We start from the raw sequence: 16,618 nt of genomic DNA, 5'->3' as shown, positions 1-16,618 counted from the left end.
AAAGGCCTCCAAACTTTCTGCTGTTTTGGAGGAGCCTTTACAGAAGGAGCCTTAGGCCTCCTCTTATCAGGCTTCCTACATTGAGCAGAGTTATGCGCAATTCCATTACAGCTTGAGCAGGAGATAGGTCTTCATTCATGCTCAACTTTGACAATCACCAAGTTACCAGACTCATCTAAAAATTTAACCCTTTCAGTCAACTCCTGATCCATAGGTAATTCAACCATAACCCTAGCATAGCTAAGTCGAACTTTATCCTGAGTGTCAACATCCATTTTAACAAATTTTCCGACAAGACCAGCAATTTTAGATAAACAATTGCCCCAAAATTTTAGAGGAATACCATACAACTTAATCCAAACAGGGACAACTGCAACCTTTTCCTTAACTAACTCCATATCTGGTACCCATGGCTTAACAATAACAGGTTTATTATCAAACATATAATAACCAGAACGAAGTAAAGCTTCTTTCCCTGTGTTCTTAGTCAATCTTACAATGAAAACACCATTGCCAAGGAACGAAACCCTATCTATACCAAACTGCTCCCAGACATTATAAACATAATTCTCAACGATATCCCAAGGTGGGTTAGCACCGAGAATGTAACATATAACAGAATGGCTCCAGAATTCTACCTCAGGTTTGATATCCTCTGTTGTAAACTGAAGCAGTTCAGACGTGTCCTCTTCTTCCAATATCGGTTCCATAATTGGGATGTCCTTTCCACCATGCCTAACATACCAGCTATCAGTTAGAACTGTCTCTCCTTCAGACAAATTCAGGACAGGAACACCCTGAATATCATTCATGGCTCTTGTTCTACCAGTATCTGATGGTGAAGGACGAGGAAAGTTACCACCTTGAGGACCGCCATTAGTTAGAGATTGCACTACTGAAGCTTTAGCTGAATTTAAGGAAGATTTAGTGATTGAACGTAAACGAGTAAAGCGATTTTGTGAGTTTTTGAACGCCGTCATAGTTATTGCAGATAGAAGGAATATTTAGGTCATGAATTTTAGAGCTTTTCTCTCTCTAGTTTTCTCTCTCATGATTATTCCACAAATCCAAACTTGTTTGTCCTATTTGGCCTAAATTGTTAAAAATGAATTTTTGGTTTTTAAGCTTAATTTTCAAGAAGTGTTTTTTAAAACTATAAGCACCAATTTGGTGGTTCTATTTTTAAGGGCAAAAAAAAATTATTTTTGCTTTTCCGAAACTCTTTTCTTTTTTTGCAAGAAAGTTATTTTTCATATATTTCAAAAAAGAGGATTACATGAGGTTTTCTTACAAGGCTGCCTAAACCACATCCAATCAACCTATTACGCCAGTGTTTCCTTCGCCTTTTTTCATTTATCCAAACTAGGAGAGAACATAGATCAGTGCCTCCAGATCTCAACTTTACCCAAAGTTTAAGGTGTTGCAGTATCTCAGCAGTTGAAGAAAAGATGATGTGCATTTTCAGCATCAGATTTACACAAGTAGCACATATTCACTAAGTGAGGTCCCCTAATAGTCAATTGATCCATAATAGTCAACTTACCTTGGGCAGCTAACATGATAGTAATTTTATGCCTGGATAGCATTGTGTGCTTCTTTGAATGGCTTTAAAAGCATCAGTGACTGGATATCTGCACCTTATACTTTTATAAGCCTTGCTAACAAAGAAACGACCATTAACTGTACAGTTGTGCAGTAAGTCTTTGACAGCCGGCTTACTCTCATATTGCTCAATGCAAGCATTCCTGGTTTGGATTATGCCCTTAAGGCTCTCATAAAGGTGCTCTTTAAGATCCACTGTGAACCTTGATGTATTAATAGGGATCCCGAGATACCTGAATGAGAGTTTTCCTTCATGAATTCCCACAACATCCAAAATAAGGCCCTTGACAACGTGTTGAACACCACCAAAATAAACCTCTGTCTTCTGAAGATTAGCTTTCAAACCAGACCATGTCGAAAAAGTATGAAGAATATTGGCTGCTTGTTGTACAGAAGGTAGATCCTCCTTAGTAAAGATCATAAGATCATTAATTTGCAAATACCAAAATGGGTTAAACAAACTCTAGAGCATTTAGGGTGAAATGAGACATTGGGAGCATGGCACATGACTCTAAGGCTTCTTGATAGGATTTCCATACTGAGGACACACAAATAAGGAGATAAAGGATCTCCTTGTCTAACCCCACTCTTCCCTTTAAAGAAACCATGATGTGACTGTTAGAACACATTGGATTGATGATGCCAAGTCCCTTTGTTATTTGATTGTTTGCTCTTAGTTGAAATAATTAGTGAATGAAGCAATCAAATGGACTTTCAACAATGATTCAAGATGATCAAGCTAATCAAGGAAGTCAAGACAATGATATTTTCCAAGCCTTAGTCGATATATGTAAGAGTAAGTGTAACATTCTCATTTAAGTCAAGTAATGGCAAAACCATGCAACAAAGATCAGATCTTGTGGTTTCTGGTACTATCATACGGAGGAGGAATTTCGACCAAATGTTTTTAAGTGTCAAAACTTTGCAAACTTTAAACCTTAAACATTTGAATTTTCAAAAGCTTGAAAATAATCTGAAATTTTGGAGTCACAAGCCCACTTGTCTAAGCCTCTAGATTTGTGCAAACACCTTTTACTAAAATGGCAAAAAAGACTTGTCAAACTTCTAAAGTAAGAAAAGTTTTTTGCCATTTTGGTAAATTGTCACATGTTGAGTGTAGAAGCTTAAGTTTTCTGATTTCTTAAGCCCCAAGCCTATAAGTCTAACACTTACCATCACTCAAAGCTATCATTTTAATATTGGATTTAATTTTTCAAAGTGTACTTACCTAAGACTAAATCCACTATAAATAGAGTGTCTTAGTCACATTTATTTCTCAAGACTTCCAAAGCATTTATTGTAAAAACCTTGCAAATCATTTGTGCATTTAAAGCTTTGTTCTTCAAGTGTTTGCAAAACGTTTTTCTGATTTTAAGTCTTCAAAATTGTTTTCGAAAAAAGCTGTAAAACCTCCAAGTATCAGTTCGCTGTACTGTGACATGATGAGTTTGTTCCATGATTCTCGTGTTAGATCTTCATTGTGATCTCCATGTTCATTTAGTGAACTCTTGAGATTCAAGATTCTGTAACACCTTGAGATAGAACCCATAAACTCTTGAAGCGGAGTAGCTTTAAGTTTGAGTGCAACCGGAGTAGGTTGGCGAGTTATTTTCATTGTAAGGGGTTTAGTAAGTTTGAGTAAATTTCTAAACAAGCAATAAAATAACGGTTGGACGTAGGCCTCGGAGTAGAGGCTGAACCAATTTTTAAAATGTCGTTTGTTTGTTCATTTACTTTTACGTTCTTCCATTTTGCTATTTCTCGCATGTACCTAATCAAGTTACGTGTCACGAGTCACCTATCTTTGTGACATAGAACTGCTGTACCTTCTTGTGAACTTACATTCAATTAAGTTTCTCAAGTATTGTACTTCTTTATTCTTAGTTTAAAGTAATTAATTAACTAAGTTAAAGATAAAATTTTAAAAAGGTACACCTAATTCACCCCCTCCCCCTCTTAGGTGTTAATCGTTCTTAACTCTTCAATTGGTATCAGAGCCTTGTGCTCTTGATATTGGTTAAATCCAAAGAGTTGATCCTATAGTTATGGACGATTCAAAACACACTAAGTATCCCATTTTCAAGGGAGAAAACTATGCCTGGTGGAAACATCGCATGGAGCACTATGTCAAAAGTGCGGACTATGAATGTTGGTTAATCATTCAAAAGGGTCCCCTCAAAATCGAAGTGACTAATGCTGATGGCACTAGCTCCTTGAAAAGTGAGGATAAGTATGTTGAGGCCGACTATAAGAAAATCGAGAAAAACTCTAAGGCCATGTCCATTCTTCAATATGGGATCGGTGACCAAGAGATTAATCGTATATCTGGATGTGCTTCGGCCAAAGAGATTTGGGACACCCTAAACCTTGCCTATGAGGGAACGTCACAAGTCAAGAAATACCGTATTGATCTTCTCATGCAACAATATAAGATGTTCAATATGGAACGAGATGAGTCAATTAATAGTTTGTCTTCACGTTTTTCTAGTATTGTCAATGACCTTAAGAGTTTAGGTAGGAGTTTTCAATCCGAGTATTTAGTCCGTAAAATCCCTCGTAGCCTAACTGAAAAGTGGCAACCGAAGGTTACGGCTATTGAGGAAGCTAAGGACCTTTCATTGCTCACCCTTGATGAACTTATGGGCTCACTTATGGCTCATGAGTTAACTCTCATGAAGCGTTCTAGTGAAAGCTCTAAAGGGAAAGGACTCGCTCTTAATGCTCTCTCAAGTGATGAGGAGGATGAAGATGATGAGCTTGCAATGTTCACTAAAAACATTGTTGGCATGATCAATGGTCGAAACTCTCAAAGGTATAGCAACAACTCTAGTAAACGCCGTTTTCCTAAGAGAAGATCTAACTCCACTATTGGCTGCTTTAAATGTGGCGACAAAGGTCACCAAATCAAGGAATGCCTAAAGTGGAACGATATCAAATCTAAGGAAAAACGTGACTTTGCAAAACGTGATTACAAAAACAAGGTAATGACTGCTATTTGGGGCATGTCTGATTCTGAAGAGGACGATGTCCTTGAGGATGAATTAGACGCCAAACTTAGCATCTCATCTAGTTTCTCAAAAAATGCTTCCAAATCATCAAAGAAAGAAGACATCAAGTGTCTTATGGCTCACTCCGCGGATTCAGACTCTGATTCAGACCATGAGGTAATTAAGCTCAAGAAAAAGGTTCGATCTTTCTCTAAAGACAGAGTTTGTCTCCTCCTAGATCAATTCATAGATAAATGTCGTGTCCAAACTAATAAGTTGGAAGCTATGCAAATCGAAATTGAGGACATAGCTGAGGAAAATGTAGTCCTAAAAGAAAGTCTAAATGAGAATGATCAATCTAGTTCCATGTTGAGTCTTGAAAAAGAAATCAAAAAGCTTCGAAAACAAAATTTGTTTTTAGCCAACAAAGTCGATGAAACCAGTGCAACAGATCCCTATACTGTTGCATCCAGTTCTAAAGGAAATGTGTCATCACTAACACAAGAACGTGACCAACTTTTGATTGACTTAGCTACTCGTAACAACGAAAAGGATGATCTTGTTAAGATTGCTGAAATGTTAAATGATGAGTCTAGTCATGTCAAAAGTGCCTTAGAACGAGCTCAAAAATTAAATGATGACCTTCTTACTCAAATTGAGATGTTAAAAAGAGCTGAACAGACTCATACCACAGAGGTCTCTACTGTGACATCTGATTCGAGAAAAGAAATAGATACTCTCACGAAATTAGTGTCTTCTTTAACTAAGGAACGTGACACTCTTCTAGCTGACCTCAAATTATGTCAAAGGGATAATAAACAATTGGAACAAATTGGGATGTTACTTAGTGATGAAGCAAGACTTGCAAAACAAGCTTTCGACAATTTAGGTAAATTGAATCTTAATCATCTAACTAAAATCGAAACATTAACTAAAGAGCTAGATGAGGCTAAGATGTTCTACTTAAAATGGGAAGGAAGTCAGAATGTTTTGGAGTTTCTCTTGAAACAATCACAAGAATATGAAAGATTTGCAAAGAATCTTTGGACTTGGTTTCAAATGCTGTGAGAGCACACATTGTTGCACTCGAAACCAGGATCCAAGTCAAACCGACTTAGAAGAAGGAAGTATCTTTGGTCTTCCTGAGTACATCATTTGTAACTATTGTGGCAAAACAGGTCATGAGTTTAATGGTTGTGACAAAAGAGTCCGTGACTTAGAAAGAAACACTAAAAATGCTAAACAAGTGTGGATAAAGAAAGAGGAAGTCAAAAAGGTCGTTGTCAAGAAGGAGCCCAAACTTGTTTGGGTTCCTAAACTAAATGTTTGATTTCTTATAGGCATTAGTGAGGGGCAGCAGTAATTGGTACTTAGACAGTGGATGCTCTCGTCACATGACGGGAGATGAAAACCAATTCCTCTCGCTAGAAGCCTACGATGGTGGCATGGTGACTTTTGGCGACAACAAGAAAGGTGAAATCATTGGTATTGGAAAGGTTGGTAAGTCAAAGTCATTATGCGTGGACAAAGTGTTGCTTGTCAAAGGTTTGAAACACAATCTCTTGAGCATTTCACAACTTTGTGATCGAGGTAATATTGTTGAATTTCTTGCTAGTGAATGTAGAATCATCAATGGAAAAACTAGATAACTCATACTTGAAGGTAAACGTGTTAAAGATGTCTACATGACTAACTTGTATGCATTGTCGGGTCAATCACTATCATGCATGAGTGTTCAAAAGAACGACCCTTGGCTTTGGCACAAACGACTTGGTCATGTAAATGCTAAGACACTTAACACCCTCAAGAAACTTGATCTAGTTAACGGCATTCCTAACATTAAATTTGAATTTAAATCACTTTGCGATGATTGTGTTAAAGGAAAACAAGTTAAGTGCTCTTTTAAATCCAAAAAGGTTGTTAGCACTTCCTTACCTCTTGAACTCATTCATATTGATTTATGTGGTCCCATGCGAGTTGTGAGTAGAGGTGGAAGTCGTTTTATTTGTGTCATTGTAGATGACTTCACAAGATTTGTTTGGCTTCTCTTCTTAAGTTCTAAGGATCAAACATTTGATGAGTTCTTAATTTGGGTCAAAAAGGTTCAAAACAAATTTGGTTATAAACTTGTCTCATTGAGATCCGACCATGGAACCGAGTTTGAGAACTCGTCATTTGAGTCCTATTGTAATGAGTATGGTGTTAGTCATAACTTTTCGGCCGCAAGAACCCCACAACAAAATGGGGTTGTGGAACGAATGAATCGAACTCTTGAAAATATGGCTAGGACCATGCTCATTAGCTCTAAGGTTCCCAAGAATTTTTGGGCCGAAGCCGTAAACACATCTTGTTATATTTACAACCGTGTCATGATTAGAAAAATCATTGAGAAAACTCCCTATGAACTGCTACGAGGAAGAAAACCTAATCTTTCACATTTAAAATGCTTTGGTAGTAAATGCTTTGTGCACAATAATGGAAAAGACAACCTTGGCAAATTTGATGCTCGTAGTGATGAAGGAGTTTTTGTTGGTTATTCCGATCATAGTAAAGCCTAAGGACTATGAAAATGGAAGAAAGCGTTCATGTAATATTTGACGAATCTAGTCTTTTTGTGTCAAACACACAGGTTGATGATGAGGATGATGAATATGATGATGATTTTGAGATTGGTATGATACGACATGAAATGGATCAAGTGGTAGAAGAAGGCCGAGCAACGGTTGGAGCCTTTGTTGCATGAGGAGGATGCGCAAAATTCGGGGGGAACTAATCGTCCTCCTACACAAGATGATGCTACCTCATCCAGGGGGAACAAGGATGGTGAAGAACAACCCAACCTAATCATAAACGAACCACAATCACCTCCTTCAAACAATCCTCATGCAACAGTCCCTCATTTGTTGCAGGCATTTAACAAACCGAATCCTCTAACTCACTTATCCCCAAGAAATGGAAACACCAAAGCTCACATCCTTTATCAAACTTAACCAAAGTGACCTAAACGGAATAAAAACCAGATCATCGCTTCAAAATTTCTGTGCACACAATGCCTTCATCTCAAAAATCGAACCAGACCATGTCACAAGAGTAGCCTTGATGATGAATCTTTGGATGATTGCAATGCAAGAGGAATTGGAGCAATTCGAAAGGAACAAGGTATGGCATCTTGTCCCTAGGCCCTCCCAACGCATCGTAATTGGTACACGGTGGGTCTTTCGCAATAAGCTAGATGATGTTGGAGAAATCGTAAGGAATAAAGCTAGACTAGTGGTGCAAGGTTTTAACCAACAAGAAGGAATTGATTACGATGAAACCTTTGCACCGGTAGCTAGGCTTGAAGCCATACGAATGCTTGTAGCTTTTTCGTCTTTTCAAGGTATGAAGCTTTTTCAAATGGATGTCAAAACCGCATTTTTAAATGGATACCTTGATGAAGAAGTGTTCGTTGAACAACCTCCGGGCTTTATAAACAACGAGTTTCCCAACCACGTTTTTAAACTAGATAAAGCACTCTATGGCTTAAAACAGGCTCCTAGGGCTTGGTATGATAGGCTTTCAAAGTTTCTATTGGAAAATGGTTTCATACGTGGGTCCGTGGATAAAACGTTGTTTATGAAGTCACAAGGAGATGAACTGTTGCTTGTGCAAGTATATGTCGATGACATTATTTTTGGTGCAACTAACAATGTTCTTTATAAGTACTTTTCTGATTTGATGACTTCGGAATTTGAAATGAGTATGATGGGAGAACTTGGATTCTTTCTTGGTCTTCAAATCAAACAATGTGAAAATGGAACGATGATTCACCAACAAAAGTACTTAAAAGAAATGCTAAGTAAGTTTGGGTTGACTAATTCTAATCCTATGCCTACACCAATGGTGTCTAAAGTCAAGCTTGACAAAGACGAAAACGGTAAGAGCATTAGTGAAAAGGTATATCGAGGTATGATCGGTTCCTTACTTTACTTAACCGCTAGTCGACCCGACTTACAATTTAGTGTGTGTGCTTGTGCCCGTTTCCAAGCAAATCCTAAAGAATCTCATTTCAAAGCCGTCAAACGGATTTTTAGGTATTTGATTGGAACACAAGGGCTATATCTTTGGTACCCAACTCACTACGAACTTGATCTTGTAGGTTTTTCGGATGCGGACTATGCCGGTGATACATTAGATAGGAAAAGCACCTCGGGCATTGCTACTTTCCTAGGACCGTGTCTCATTTCATGGGCTTCGAAGAAGCAAAACACCGTTGCATTGTCCACGGCCGAAAGCGAATATGTGAGTGCCGCTCTATGTTGTGCACAAATTCTTTGGGTACGTCAACAATTGCATGATTATGGCCTTATTTTCGAGACTACCCCTATATTTTGTGACAACACTAGTGCAATTAATATATCAAAGAATCCTATACAACACTCACGAACTAAACACATCGACATACGACATCATTTTCTACGTGATCAAGTTGAGAAAGGTAATATTTGTCTAAGCTTTTGTAAAACGGAAAATTAAATTGCGGACATTCTTACAAAACCGTTAGAAAGAGAACAATTCGAAAGACTTCGGTCGGAAATTGGTTTATTGGGTGACATACCGCTAAATTAGATTACTTTTTCCAATGATTGATTAAAAGGAGGATTTACGTGTAATTAAATTTCAGTTAATATGGTTAAAATGCATGCATATGTCGAACAAAATGAAATTAACAATTGTCTATGTGCACTTGAGTTGTTTTTTTTGCATTGAGCTTCCAAAATTACTTTATGTCCCATCACTCCTAAAAGCCTACACCCTAGCCTCACTCTCTCAACACTCAACCGTCCTCTCACCTTGATTAATTACACCAACCCCTCATTTACTTCCTTGTTTCCACTAACACACCCTATTACCCACTAAATAAACAACCAACCCTCACCTTTTTCGGATTCCCAAAACCGCCATCAACCTCTCTCTTTCCACTCTCTTAAAATGCCTCCAAGATTTTCAAAGGAAGTTCTTCAACTCAGAAATACTTTCAATCCAAAATACATTGCCAAGAAAAAGATGGCTCCCAAAACCGCTGCCAAACCAAATGAAATCATCTCTGCCACTGCCAAACCAACCGTTGCACGAAAGAAGACAACCGCCAAAAGGGGCGGTAGTCGTGGCAGAGGAGGAAGAAGTAGGAATCCTCCTATCTCTCTCCAACTAGATGCTGAAGTGGACATTGACACCGATGAAGAGGACTCCGGTTCTAAGGCAACCAAAAAGGATGAAGACATTCGAAAATCAAGTGATGTTGCCGAAACAAATGAAAAGGAAGATCAATCAAGTGAGATGAAAGAGGGGGAACTTGGAAGTGAGAAATCAAAAGAGGGAAAAGAAAGTAAAGAAAAATCAAAAGAAAGTGAGGAAAAATCAGAGGGAGACAAAGAAAAATCAAAAGAAAGTGAGGAAAAATTAGAGGGAAACAAAGAAAAAGAAAGTGAAGAAAAATCAGAGGGAGAAAAAGAAAAATCAAATGAGAATGAAGGGGATTCAAACGAAAAGGAAAGGAAGGAGGATAGTGATGTTGCAATTGAAAAGAATGATGATGATGTGCTCTTGAAAGATTTGGTGAGTGAAACTTTAGAGAAGGATGAGAGGAGTGAAATTGATGCAACGGTGGCCTCCACTGTTGAAAGGGAAATCGGTTCCAATGCTGAAAAAATTGATGAAGAAGTTGTCGATGTTGAGGATCATGATGATGCCACAGTGGTGTTTGATGATGGGCTTGACCCATTATTTTCAAAACCCGCATCACGAACCCGGTCCAAGCGAAAGATGCTTGAAATATTCGGTGATGATGATGAGGATGTGACACCGGAGGCATCCCCTCCAAAACCCAAAGTCACTCAAAGAAAAAGAGGATCCGGATCAAAAACCAAAGCACCCAAAAGGGCTCGTTATCATCGGGATTTGCCGAGCATAGATGAGAATGAGATCATTGAGGAGAAGGTTCTCTCAACACATGCATGAACCTTGTTATTGCTCCTTATGCCGAATCATTCAAGAATGAGATCCTCAACCATCTTAGTTCTCTCGATCTCCCGGAGGAGATCTTCAAGATATGCCACGGTATGCTGATTTGTTGCTTCCACAGTGGAAGGCGTTATAAGAAATCCTGGTATGACACCTCTCTTGCTTTCAAATACTTCAAAGAGGCTATGTATGCACAGGGTTGGGTGAACTTGTTGGACAAATATAGTCCCATGTACTTGTCCGAAATCATCCAATTCTATGCAACAGTCAAAGTAGATGTTGAATCTGGAACTCTCTCTGCCTTTATAAATCAGAAACCCTTTATCCTTACAATCAACCAACTTGCTGCCCATCTGGACATATGTGATGGCGGACTTACCTCCTTCCCCAAACGTGATTGGGGTGAAGTTGATGAGGTTACCTCTACCCAGGTCATGAAGATTCTTCGACCTCATGATGACGATGGCCCTACCAACATATATGCCTTTGAATTAACCGCACCCATCCGGTTCATCTTTAACCTGGTTTTTCGTAACCTTGTCCCTTCCAACAATAGCCGTGGGAGATGTTCTCTCCTTGACATGCTCCTGATTCATCACATTGTCAAGCACAAACCCATTAACCTTCCTCGCCTTATGTTTCACCGAATTCTTGAGATGTCCACTGAGTTCCAAAGCGGCAACTTTGACAAAAATGTCGTGGTCCCTTATGGTATGTGGCTCTCGATCATCTTTATGAGGGAGGGGTTAGTGTTGAAAGGAAGCCCTGCAATTGATAAATTGAGTGATGAAATGACACCGGGCCTTCTTTCTCGGATGAGCTGGGAGATTAAGAATGGAAAATTGGAAAGGAAGAATCAGTCGGGTTCTACAGCAGGTTCTACCGTTGAAATGGGTGTGGTGCTAGCAAAGTTGGATGAACTCCTTGGAATTGTGAATCGGTTGGTAAAAGAACAGGCCAAGTTAAGGGATGAAGTAGGTGATCTTCGCACTATGAATGAAGATCTACTTGAACGTCTTCAGAATGCCTCCTAAGCTCATGCCTCTTTAACCCGTCTCCCCTTATGAACTTTGGCTCTTTGTTGTTTTTTAAAAAGACACTCTCTTGCACTTTCGGATGTTTGTTTTTATCTTGCTTGAACTATTTGTGTGTGTTTAAATCGTGTTGCTTGACTTTTGGACATGTTTTATCCTCCTTTGACGATGTCAAGAGGAGGAAGTAGTTTAATTATGCTATGTGTGATCTTCTAACTCTTAGGCTAACGTCCACCTTAATTATGTCTTAGCTTCCATGATTAGATGTTTTACTTTGGCCAAGCATGTTGCACCTTTCGACTACCTTGATCATGTTTATTAATTATGTTTATGTTGAAATTGACCAAAGACCGACTAACCATGGGCTAAGGGGGAATATCACACATGTTTGGACTTGTCATCATCAAAGGGGGAATTTGTTAGAACACATTGGATTGATGATGCCAAGTCCCTTTGTTATTTGATTGTTTGCTCTTAGTTGAAATAATTAGTGAATGAAGCAATCAAATGGACTTTCAACAATGATTCAAGATGATCAAGCTAATCAAGGAAGTCAAGACAATGATATTTTCCAAGCCTTAGTCGATATATGTAAGAGTAAGTGTAACATTCTCATTTAAGTCAAGTAATGGCAAAACCATGCAACAGTACGCTGTATTGTGGTTTCTGGTACTATCATACGGAGGAGGAATTTCGACCAAATATTTTTAAGTGTCAAAACTTTGCAAACTTTAAACCTTAAATATTTGAATTTTCAAAAGCTTGAAAATAATCTGAAATTTTGGAGCCACAAGCCCACTTGTCTAAGCCTCTAGATTTGTGCAAACACCTTTTACTAAAATGGCAAAAAAGACTTGTCAAACTTCTAAAGTAAGAAAAGTTTTTTGCCATTTTGGTAAATTGTCACATGTTGAGTGTAGAAGCTTAAGTTTTCTGATTTCTTAAGCCCCAAGCCTATAAGTCTAACACTTACCATCACTCAAAGCTATCATTTTAATATTGGATTTAATTTTTCAAAGTGTACTTACCTAAGACTAAATCCACTATAAATAGAGTGTCTTAGTCACATTTATTTCTCAAGACTTCCAAAGCATTTATTGTAAAAACCTTGCAAATCATTTGTGCATTTAAAGCTTTGTTCTTCAAGTGTTTGCAAAACGTTTTTCTGATTTTAAGTCTTCAAAATTGTTTTCGAAAAAAGCTGTAAAACCTCCAAGTATCAGTTCGCTGTACTGTGACATGATGAGTTTGTTCCATGATTCTCGTGTTAGATCTTCATTGTGATCTCCATGTTCATTTAGTGAACTCTTGAGATTCAAGATTCTGTAACACCTTGAGATAGAACCCATAAACTCTTGAAGCAGAGTAGCTTTAAGTTTGAGTGCAACCGGAGTAGGTTGGCGAGTTATTTTCATTGTAAGGGGTTTAGTAAGTTTGAGTAAATTTCTAAACAAGCAATAAAATAACGGTTGGACGTAGGCCTCGGAGTAGAGGTTGAACCAATTTTTAAAATGTCGTTTGTTTGTTCATTTACTTTTACGTTCTTCCATTTTGCTATTTCTCGCATGTACCTAATCAAGTTCTGTGTCACAGTCACCTATACTGTGACATAGAACTGTTGTACCTTCTTGTGAACTTACATTCAATTAAGTTTCTCAAGTCTTGTACTTCTTTATTCTTAGTTTAAAGTAATTAATTAACTAAGTTAAAGATAAAATTTTAAAAAGGTACATCTAATTCACCCCCTCCCCCTCTTAGGTATTAATCGTTCTTAACTCTTCAGTGACCCATTCACCTTTTGAGTGAACTAGGAACTAGTGACATTTAATGAAGATAGGAGGAAAATTGAGTCCAGAGAGCATATTGTTGATAAAAGACTATTGCAGTGTATCAAAAGCTTTACTGATTTCCACTTTGAGCATACATCTAGGTGTAATGTTTTTCCTGCCATACCCTTTGACCAAAAACTCTTTTCAACTTTTAAATAATTGTGTATTTGGCCAATTTATGTTTTATGGCCAAAAAACAGGCTCGACTTAAAGGGTGTACAACCCGTGCGACGGAACAGGGCCCCCGATTTTGAAGGGCCCCAAATCTGACATTCTGTTTGTGATAATATGTATAACATATAGTGCGAACTAATGTCAGAGATTGAAATTTGTCGTAGTGGTAGCAGCATTAGTTTCATCCTGAAGGATCCTGGGTTCGATCCCCGGTGGCTGATATTTTAAGTTTATTTTTTTGTATCGCAAAATGAATACATGAAATAGTGATGTTGGTTGGATTCGAACCCCCTACCATACACCACGACTTTTTTTATTAGAACCATCTTATCAACATTAGTACTTGTTATTTGGTGTATAGTAGTATATTTTTATATGTAGAAAAACGAGTGTTTTCTTGTTTTGCCAAAAAACTTTTGTTTATAACGATTCTTTTTAAAAAAAAAAAAAATTTTTTTACAAATTTATGTTATATTTGAGGTGTTATAAATATTTTTAGGGGTTTTTTAAACTCCGTCCCGAAAATGTCAGACGGGTCAAATACTAACTCACTTGTATAGATAGCACAAACATCTTATTATTCATGGGTATTTCACTTTTATCTCATTTAAAATATTTGATCCGTTTTAACCTTAACCTTTAAGACGGATATATGTAGACTAGTTTTTTTTTTTGTTTTTTTTATTTTTTTTTATAATACTTGTATTCGGTATAGGGGCCCGCTTTTAATTTCGCAGAGGGCCACCATAATCTCCTAGACGGTCCTGCCAAAAAACACTTACAAAAACTAGACTAGACACACACTTAATCTTTACTTTGCATAGGATTAGGCAGCTATGGCAATTGGCAAATAGGACTGTGCTTACGAAGTTACAGTTAACACGTTTATTTTGCTTCCCCCGGATCAAATCACTCGATTAGATTAACTGTAAAAAGAAAAATTGTTTAAAAAGTACTTCTCAAAAACGCATTATTACGCTTGTCTCTCCATTGATTTGTTAAAGCTAATATGAAAAATTGGGCTGAAAAATGGGAATCGTTTTTGGGACAAAATTTTAATCATTCTACTCTCTCTATACTAGAGTTGGCATAAAGGGCCGCGGGCCGGTGGGCGGCACGGCACGACACGGCCCGGCGAGAAAATCAAGGAAGCACGGGCACGGCACGAATGGGCTTTAGACGGGCTCCGACGCGATTTTCTTCAGAAATCCGTGCCTAGGCCTGGCACGGCCCAGGCACGATGGAGCCCGGCACGCACCAGGCACGACGGGCTTAGCACGGCCCGGCACGAAGAATGGCCCGTTGATCATTATTTATTAAACAAAAAGTACACTAATATTTAATAAAATATATATTTAAACCATTAATCATCATTTATTAAACAAAAAGTACATTAATATTTAATAAAATATATATTTAAACCATTAATCATCATTTATTAAACAAAAAGTACTAAAAATATATCAATTATATAACGTTTTTTTTAAAAAAAAAAAAAAAAATATTAAGCGCATGGGCCGGCCCACGGACAAGGCACGAAAAGCCCATGGTCCAGGCACGGTCCGAGCACGAAAATGGTCGTGCCTTGAGCGGGCCGCGGCGTAGGTTTGGATCAATGGGCCTGGCACGGCCCGAGGAGCCCAATATCCGTGCCTGGGGTCGGGCCAATTTTGGGGGAAAGCACGACGGGTCGGCCCAGCACGACCCATTGCCTACCCTACTCTATACCACACCAATGATAACATTGACCTTTTCACACTTGTCGAGACACGTTTTGCAACTTGAATATATTTAGTTACACATTATTAAAAATTATAAAAAATTGATATTCTTATAGCATTCATGATAATAAATCAAACAAGATCTCACATGACTATATTTTGTTTTATAGATTAAGAATAATATCGAAAATTTCCTACGATCATGAATAGTGTCAAGATTCCCAATGTTACCATTGATGTGGTATGGAGGGAGTATGCTTTAGGTCACCAAAGCCAAAAAAAAATTCTAAACATAATATTGAATTCATATAAGATAATAAATATATAAAGACAACATAAATCAATCAATCAATACTATATATCAATCAATACTATATATTAATTCCAGAAACCAAGGGACTTCAATGTAATTAAAGAAATTTATACAAATTAATTATACTATATAGTTTTAAATCGATAGTACCGTGTGATGGACCTGATAAAGGGATCTCAATGTAAATATTATATAGTTTTGGTTAAAAGTATAATATAAAGATGCATTGATAAAGAATATTTATAGAAATTACATTAAATTAAAGTAATTAAATTTAGAAAACACAAGAATATAGTGATTTTCCTTAAAATTAACATGCCTCACTTATGAAATTAATTAGTATCATCATAGAATTATACATTAAATTAAATGTAGTAAAAAGTAATAGTAGCAGCAACGAGATTAATAAAATTAACGGTATTAATGTGGGAGTAGTGACGGTTATAATAATGATAGTGGGAGTAGTGAAAGTAACTACAAATGTAGTGAAAGTAACATTGGTAACAATGAGAAAAAGTATGAACAATTAAATAACCAATCGACTCAAGGAAATATTTTATTTATTTAAATATAGGCCGGATAAAATTACCGGAAATAATGAATTTAACAGAAAAAAATAGAGGAATTAGTAAAAGAAACAATAGTAACCACGGGAGTAGTGAACGTAATGATATTAAGAAAGAATGTCGTGAAAGTAATAATATTAATAGCGGGGTAGTGAACGTGTCTCATAATTTGAAAATGAATTTTACATTTCATCATAATTACAAGATATGCCGTAGAAAAATATATTACAAATAGTAAACGTGTGAGTTAGACAACTCCAACATAATTTATTTCATTGAAAATAAAATTTAACTATTTCATTGAAAATAAAATTTAACGATAAATAGAGGTAGCCCGGGCGAAGCCAGACACCAAACCTAGTTATACTATAAGACTAAGACCATTGTAT

Source organism: Silene latifolia, chromosome 5, assembly GCF_048544455.1.
Source record: "Silene latifolia isolate original U9 population chromosome 5, ASM4854445v1, whole genome shotgun sequence".
In the NCBI taxonomy this organism is placed as follows: domain Eukaryota; kingdom Viridiplantae; phylum Streptophyta; class Magnoliopsida; order Caryophyllales; family Caryophyllaceae; genus Silene; species Silene latifolia.
The sequence above is the reverse complement of the archived record's forward strand: the minus strand, read 5'-3'. Positions refer to the sequence as shown.